This window comes from Rousettus aegyptiacus, unplaced genomic scaffold (assembly GCF_014176215.1).
Source record: "Rousettus aegyptiacus isolate mRouAeg1 unplaced genomic scaffold, mRouAeg1.p scaffold_m13_p_2, whole genome shotgun sequence".
NCBI classification, from domain to species: Eukaryota; Metazoa; Chordata; class Mammalia; order Chiroptera; family Pteropodidae; genus Rousettus; species Rousettus aegyptiacus.
In genome coordinates this window covers 46,777,127-46,785,476 of record NW_023416295.1, presented here as the reverse complement: position 1 = coordinate 46,785,476, position 8,350 = coordinate 46,777,127, and the positions used below count along the sequence as shown (strand labels likewise).

At 41.7% G+C, this 8,350-nt stretch overlaps 1 protein-coding gene across 4 annotated transcripts in view; it reads left to right on the top strand.

The window, feature by feature from the left end:
* The first annotated feature begins 5,809 nt into the window (after window positions 1-5,809).
* The window catches only part of MAP3K20 (mitogen-activated protein kinase kinase kinase 20), a 155,231-nt gene continuing 152,690 nt past the window's right edge, over window positions 5,810-8,350 (top strand). The window contains exon 1 of one of the 4 annotated variants that reach the window (XM_016135014.2): window positions 5,810-5,927. The gene's annotated coding sequence lies outside the window, so the exon portion shown is untranslated. Of the gene's footprint in view, window positions 5,928-5,969; window positions 6,284-8,350 lie in introns of those variants that run through there. The other 3 variants (XM_036237903.1, XM_016135000.2, XM_016135023.2) reach the window with 3 other exon arrangements.

Genomic DNA, 8,350 nt, shown 5'->3' with positions numbered 1-8,350 from the left:
CTCACATGGCCTTTCCTCAGTACTCATAAGTGGAGAGAGACAGAGAGAGAATGTTCCTCATCCTCTTCTTAGACGGCTACCAATACTACAGGAGTAAGATTCTTCCCTTATGACCTCATTTAATCTTAATTACCTCCTAAAAGCCCTACTTCCCAATACAGTGACACTGTGGGTTATAGTCAATGAATTTTAGGGGTACACAATTTAGTCCACGAAAGCTTTCTACCATGTACTTATGTGTATATCATTCTGATGGTACATCCCTTCCATTGAAATACTTCCTCTCATGTACCTACAAGTGTTTGTTTTTTCACTCCCTTCAGGGAAAATAATCACACTATATCCTTATTGGAGATTAAGACCATTTCTAAAAAAAAAAGATGAAAGTGGAGGGAATGATATGGAGGTTTATAATTAAATATGATTAGTAATGAAAAAAATAGAACGTGTTGAAGGATGAATTAGTGAGAGGAGAAACTAGTAAAATATCTTTCTCAAGAATCAACTCTCATAGAATCTCCAAAAATTTACATAAGCCTAATTGGTCTGAATGGAAAATTAAATTAACAAATAACTCAATTAATGTTTTTGGTCAAAGTTCAAGTCTGTAAGACTTCAAAAGTAGGAAAAAGAAATGAAATGAGTTTGCCACAGGAAAACAAATTTTACTTGGCTTTTTTGATCTCTTGTTTTTTTAACTCAGAGGTCCACTGTAGAGTTATTTATGAACCTGGAATATAAAATTGTATGTATGTCTGTTAGGGAAATTTGAAAATGCAGATATTTTTCTTTTTAAATCTTAGATTTAGTACTCAGTTACATTGAAAGCCAATAATGAAATGGCTTTTCATCTTAAAAATGGACATTTGTTGCAAGTTCGACAAGAAAAATCTTCTAGAAATACAGGTTTTATTTCTCAGTGAAAACAATATCTTCTATTTGCCTTTATTATGTTTCAATAAAAACAATACCTTTTATTTGCTTTTATATCACTTATAAGACACTTTTGCATTCATTATCTCATTTGAACTTGACAACAACCCTCTGAGTTGGATAGGTAAGTTATAAGGGGATAGATAACTCACAGATGGGGAAACTGAGTTATAGATGCTAAATATATTTCTCAATATAGAAAAGATTATGAAGGGCTTATACTCAGTTAACACTACGGGGGAAAAATGGAGAGAGGATTATTGATAATGAGGGGAAAAAAATAGTTCCTGGAAATATTACGTAGAAACATGAAGATTAATCTCATGCATAATGATTCAAAATTGCAACATGCAAACATAAGTACTGAAATAAGTGGCACGTAAGAAGCCTCATCTCATTGAAAATGAAAACTGGCACCATAGAGGCCTAATAAGTAGGATGATGTGTGACATAAAATGAAGCAAAGGCTTAATGAATCTCATTCTCTGATTTGAAGGGGGCATGTGTAAATCTACCACAAAAAACAAAGTCACCTCAGATTCGCTAGGAGTCAGGGAGTCAGTGAGCAGATTAGAAAAAAAATATATACTCCTCATATATATTAAAAATATATATGTATATATTACATTTACTCGCTTTAAAAAAGATCTAAAATCTATTTCTGTTTGGAACATTGAGACCAGGCATAGGAAAATCAAATATTATGGTTTTAAAATATTTTGTAATGTAAATATGTCTTACATCAGTGGAAGAATATCCACTGAGAAAAAAGACTTAATTTCCTTTTATAAATAGCTATGGATTAGAGTACAACAATAGTTCTAACTCTGCTATTGCTGTGCATTTAAAGCCAAGATGATGACTGTATTGAAAAAGAGGGAAGAGAAAATCAATAGATTATTGCTTCAATGGAGCTCACAACAGTGCTGATTAGAGAACACAAATGGATTGCATAATAGTAAAATAACTATAAACTGGGTATGGATTTAAGCCTATGTTAAGACCATTCTTAACTGCATTGTATCTTTAGAAAACATGCATTGAAATTACAACAGCAAATTAAATCTATTCGACCGCAAAATTTAATACATAAGAAATAGCATTTATTAATGATCTGGAAGAGGGAGTAAATAGCATGTTAATGAAATTTGTAGATGATACTAAATTGGAAGGTGTTACAAACAACAGTGCAGACAGAGGCTTAACAAATGAACCTTAAAAAGTTAGGGAAAAGCCAATAGTGGCAGCAACAACAACAACAAAAAAAGCAAATAAAATTTATAAAAATACTTGGAAAAATTTCAGCTTGAGGAAGAATATGAAAAAAGTGTAAATGGAAAAGTGACTTTGAAATTTGATCAGGATTTTCTAATTATAACAGACTGGTTAATCCACTCTCGAGAGGCCTTGGACCAGCTACTAGGAAGTTAGTCATTCCATTACTCCGCTATCTCCTCTTTAGGTGGACCAAAAGAGCTATAGAGTTTAGTTGTAGATTTTTTTGGAGGCAAGCAAAACGAAGAAAACAGAGACCAGGCATATTAGTTAATGAAACAAGCAAAAAACTCCCAACATATTGAGGAGAAAGGAATTGATAGTGAAGACACACAGTTATATATTGGTATCATCTAACAGAGTGTTTGTAATGAAAAGGGACCAAGTAGTGTAAAACTCTTAGCTCAGTGCATGGCACATGAGCGCTCAGTAAATATTAACGATTACTACTACTACTAGTAGTATCATTATTATTGCTACTGCTACTACTATTAACTACCACCAGGAGGACTATTACTCCTTTTTGGCTATGTCTAAATTCAGATATTGAAGGGATTTATTCCTTGAACTTGTTAAATGCTCTTGGGCCTTTGTACTTGTTCTCACTGTACTATCTCTACCTCCATTTTGTCTAGCAAATTCTCTTCATTCTCTTCATGGAGACTTAGCAGTTCTTTGTCTTGGAAGCCTTCAATGACCTCCCAAAACTCTTAGGGGCTCTGATGTAACCTCCCATTTTTGCCCCTTTAAGAGCGCTTCAAAGTATAATTGCTTGTGTCTTTTCCGGCTTCTCCATTGCACTCTGAAAACTCTGTGACAGTAGGGACCCCATCTAGATCACTGTTATAATCAGAAAGTTTAGCACTATACCTGCTTTTCAGTATATGTTTATAGAACAGGTTTTGCAAAAGTTCCCAATGTCTCTTCTTGCCCAACTACTCCTTTCATGCCCCACAACACCTAAGCAAATTTGGTGTGAATTCTTTGGTCCTTAAGTTAGATGTGAAAACTAAGCTCAATGGGTTGGTCTGCATTTGTGATTTTAAAGTAATAGCTACATATCTTAACAGATGTTTGATTATGTGCCTTAATTTCCCAGAGATTCAGAGAAGTACAAGATGTAAAGCACCAACCATTGTATAAAAGGTGGTTAATTCTTAGGTATGATCCAGACTCAGACTACTCACAATCTAAGATGTAGAACTGAGAAGGCTAGTGAAAATGCTCCTAGGTACCAGCTCTCACCATAGCTATTATCACTATAAGGGGAGGAAAAGATACTCATAATGCTTTCTTCCTTTTAAGTTGCCTTTCCTTCTATTCTTAATAGAATTTTTCTGTACTTCTCTGTTCCACTGATAGCTGGTTGCTCAGAGAAGTGGATTCAGAATTTCTATTTAAGAGGAGCTTAAGGACAACAACCTAATTGAATGGGGGTGGGGTGTGGGAAGCTAGGAGACTTTTTTTTTTTAAAAAAATATTTATTTATTTTTGAGATTCTTTTCTTTAAGCTAAATTTGTATAGCAAATACACCGATTTTACTGTCATTGCATGTTTATTTTGGAGGGTGTTCTTGGGTATAAGTGGGTGCTGAGGACTCCCAATCCACCCCACTCCTGACAGTACATCTATTTTTAGTGTAGAGACATTTGAAATAAAGGAATAGAAAGGCTTGATAAGAGAGGTTTGACTAGGACTCTTTTGCTATTGCTATTTACCTTTGTAAACCTATATGTGTTCGAATTAACCAGTATGCTTTCAAAAAGATTCGAAAGTTTGAAAAAGCAGAGTCAGCCTTGAGAATAAGCACTAGACTACAGCATTAGGTCTGGGGCCTACAGTGATCAATATAGTCATAGGAAACAGGCAGATTGACCAAAGAGTCATATAATTATGTATTTACTTCAACTAGGGACAGCTACAATAGAATATAAGATATGACCTAAAGGGGCTTGCATCATAATTGACAAGGCAAAAGAATGCCTACCAGATTATCATTTGAGCATATTTATGAGATTCCTCTTTGGTGTTCACTGTTCCTACTGGTTATTCTCTTAGCCTAATTATGAGGGGGAAAATAAAAGAAAAAAAAATGCATTGGAAGGGGAATGTAGCTAAAAATACTGACTCAAGGTATGTGCTCTTAATTAAAAAACAATATATTCATAGTTTTAGAGCTGAAACTGTAGCTAACATCCAACTGGGCCCTTTTATTTTGCAGAGAAAACTGAGGCCTGCCTAGCAAAATACCCCAGCTCATAAGCAGCAGATTCTCTGATCCCTACTCTAGTGTCCTTTCTATCACAATGTAGTGCCTTTGAAGGGGAGGTAAAACGACTGGAGTCACCTTATGCCTGTTTATGCTAAAGAGCCCTATAATGTTTAGATGGTTTTTAAAATTATTTGATTACCGGCATCAAAAATAATTTTTAGCATGACAGTTTTCATCTTAATTTCTCAGTTACCAAAGTAGAATCCATCAATGCTAAAATTTCCAGTCCTTATCAAAAAGAAAATTCAATAATCGATCTGAGTAACAGATTAGAAAGCAGGGGTTTTTTTTGTTTGTTTGTTTTAAACTACATTCACCTATCTCTCCACCCTCCTATCTTTAACTATATGAATGATTTACAATTATATTTCCCTCCTGACCTCTTTTCTGAATCTCAGTTTCATGTTTCAACTGCTGCATCTCTACTTGTTTTTCCTCCCATGACCTCAACTCAACAGGAAGCCAGAGTCTCTTGCATGTATCCCTATTTCTGTCAATGACACCATCATTCTTCCAGTCACCCAGGTCTGAATCTTGGCATCATCTCTCTTTCCTTTTTCTTTCCTACATCTGGTAGGTCACCAACTTCTGTGGCCTCTTCCTGAAACATGTCTCTCAATTCCATTCCTTCTTTTCTAATTTTATTTTGTACACTCTAACTCAACTCCTCACAATCCCATTTCCAGGTAGTGACAATATTTACCATCCACACTGCTTCCCAGTTCGGTACTGGCAACCCATCCTACAACCACGTGGACTGCTCTCTCTTGCGCGCTCGCGCGCGCTCGCTCTCTCTCTCTCTCTCTCTCTCTCTCTCTCTCTCTCTCTCTCTCTCTCAATAACCATTAAAATAAAAACGCAAAGACTTGTTTGACGCGATTCTAGCTTTCCACATTTCCCCAGTGTTACCAAAATCCAAACTCAACTGTCTGGATAATGTCGCCCATACCTTTGCAACCTCAGCTCACTTTCCCTCCATAGAACCATCCTTTTCAAGCAACAATTACTTTTCTTCCAATGCCTATTTCCACCCTTTGCTCACGGCTAGAATAGATTCTAGTGTCTTTATCTGAACTCAGATCTGTTAAAGCCAACCAGGGCAGCAGACCATGACTCCTCAAATTCCATAAGTATCTGCTGATGGTTCCACTGAGGCAGTCTTCGGCCTGTCTCCTCAAAAGTATCTTTACACGTCTGTCTCCTTCCTAACTAGATAATTATATCCTGCAAGGCACAAAGCAGCCTCTCCCATCTTTGTATTTCCACCGCCTATTTCACATGAAATGTTTGTTGATAAGGACCGAGTTGACAAGGATAGGTGGTAACTTGTTAAAAAGATGTGAAGGTACAAACGGGCCCAAAGGGACACGGCCCTCTCTCCGTGCCCCCCACGATAGGGCAAGGGGCCACCGGTGAGCCCCGCCCCAGGCGTCGGCCGGCTGCCGGGTGAGTTGCAGGGCGCGGGGGCGAATGGTGCCCCTCGGGGTGCAGGCCCCGGAGGCCCGAGCGCCGCCCCACGCCCGGCTCGCCCGCGCGTCTGAGCTGCGGCCGGGCGCCGGGCGTGAGGGGCGCGGGCTGGGAGGCCCCGCCGTTCCGCGCTCGGAGGTAGGTGGTGCTGTTGCCGTGACTGTCTTCCTCATTGGCGCGGGACAGAGAGGCGGAATGTTCAACTCCTGACTCCGACGGAAGCGTGGGAGCCGTGCGGGCCGCCGTCCTCTCGACCCCCGGTCGCCGTCCCTGCCCTCGGCGCGCGCGGGGCCTCGGCGCCCCCGGCTGCTGCTCGCGCCCGTCCCGGGCGCCAGGTAAGGACGGGCCGGAGGCCGCGGAGCGGGGTGCGAGGCAGGCCCGCCGCGCTCGCGGGTCGTGCGGCGTCTCGGGCCGAGGCCGGGCCCTGGGCGCGGCCTGGGAGCCCGGCCGGCCCGCGGGGGCCTCGCGCGGCACCCCGCCCCCGGGCCCGGGCGGCGGCGGGCGCGGCGAGCCTTCGGGCTGCCGCGACTCGGCTCGGCCCCGAGCGGTCGGGAAGTTCGGGCCGGCGCCCGGAAGAGCGGGGCGCAGCCCGGAGCGGCTCCGGCGGGCGCGGGGCTCCTCCCGGGCCGCCGCTTCCCGCACCGAGCGAGGAGCCCCCACCCGCCGAGCCCGCGACTCCCGGGGGCAGCGCCCGAGCTCCGGCCTCGCGCCGGGTGACCCGGCCGCCTTCGGGAGGCACGCTCGTCTCCCAAACCGGGACCGGGTGCAGGCCACTTCCCAGCGGAGGTCTGTGCGTGCGAGGAGAAACCACGAACTTCCACTTGTCCGCGGGCAGGGCGCGAGGTTTCGGCGCTTCCTGACCTGGGCAACCCGCGCCCACCCGCGCTCCCCAGCGACCCCCTCTTCCTTCCGCGGGAGCCGAGGGTCGCCCCTTTGCCGACCCTGTGGCGTCAGCCCCGGGTTCATGGGCTCCGAGACCAGCACCAGGCCCCGAGGGCAATGCTGAGGGCGCCGGCGCGCCTCGCTTGCTCCTGACACCTCGCAGGAAAACTTTCAATACAGAAGTGGATGACATCGAATTGCCAGAAAAAGAAGGGGTGGGGGTGGGGGGAAGTCATTGTTAGAGTGCTGAAAATGAGTGTTTCTGATGCGCATAAGCACTGTTTATGGAGAACTTAATTACTATTTTTGTTAGTTTCTTTAGTAATGAAAGCAACACCATTTAGTGGCTCATTCCAAATGATACTACAGAAAGTAGTTTTCTTATCAATAATGGTGTATTAGAATCGACTTACAGAATTATTCGAGGATATTTGAGCTGAAATGATTGTTAAAGTATGTTTTAACACTAAAGCTGTTTTCGGAGAGCTTTCTTGCTTTCCCGAACTCGGTTGAATTGAACAGCCAGGATTCAGTGGATCCAAACCTACGAACACATTACATTGAAAGACAAAAATAAGTAGGTGATTTAAGACAGTTAACTGTCGGCTTTGTAGTAGGCCCATCTTCACAGTGAAAGTCCGTGTTTTTTTATTTTCGAAAAAATACGTGATGTCTGCACTTTAATTATGATTTTGGTCATTTGTAGAGCCTTTGTTTTAATTCCTGCTACAATGGTGAGAGGTTTGGGAGATTGTAAATGAATATGAATTTAGTTTGTTTGGAAAGAGAGGAATGAGATAAGGAAAAATGGTCTTTTAGAGCAGTGTGTACTGTTTAATATTAATTCCTACTATAACTTATTTTGAACTTTGGGAAGTTTTTTTTTTTTTTTGAACTAGATAATTTTAAGTCAAAAGTTTTAGTGCTAATAATTTCAGAGTAAATAACCATAATGCAATGGCAAGGACATTTTTTTCTTGTCCAGGAAAGGTAATAGATGATTGATCTATTCTTATTCTTTTAGGGAACATACAAGGACATGGTAAAGGGGGAGCAGGTAAAGAGGGAGGGAGATGGGGGGAGAGGGAGAGAGAAAGAAAGAAGAGAGATGGAGAGAAATAACCAAATATTAAGCGCGAGGATCTGGATCTAAAAATGGATGGTCAAAGATCTTGGGAACTAAGGGACCTTCTTGCCAAATAAGGAAACTTGGCATACTGCATTGTGTATTTTAAGTTAGCACAAGAGTGAGTGTTATTGGCAATATATTGGCTGAGTGCCTATCTGGAATAAGCAGTGAAACTGACTTTGACAGGGCAACCAAATTATAAACAGAGTTATGATGGGCGTGGAGAGAATAGTCTACTTATCAGAGAAAACACTGGAGAAATTACAGTGATGTTTTATGAAAAGAAATCAAATATAGAGTAAAGCTATTAGTGTGGAGTGAAAGAGAAAAATAGTTGATTTTAGAAATTGATAGATTCAGAGAAAATGGGGAGAGAATTAATGATTTTTTT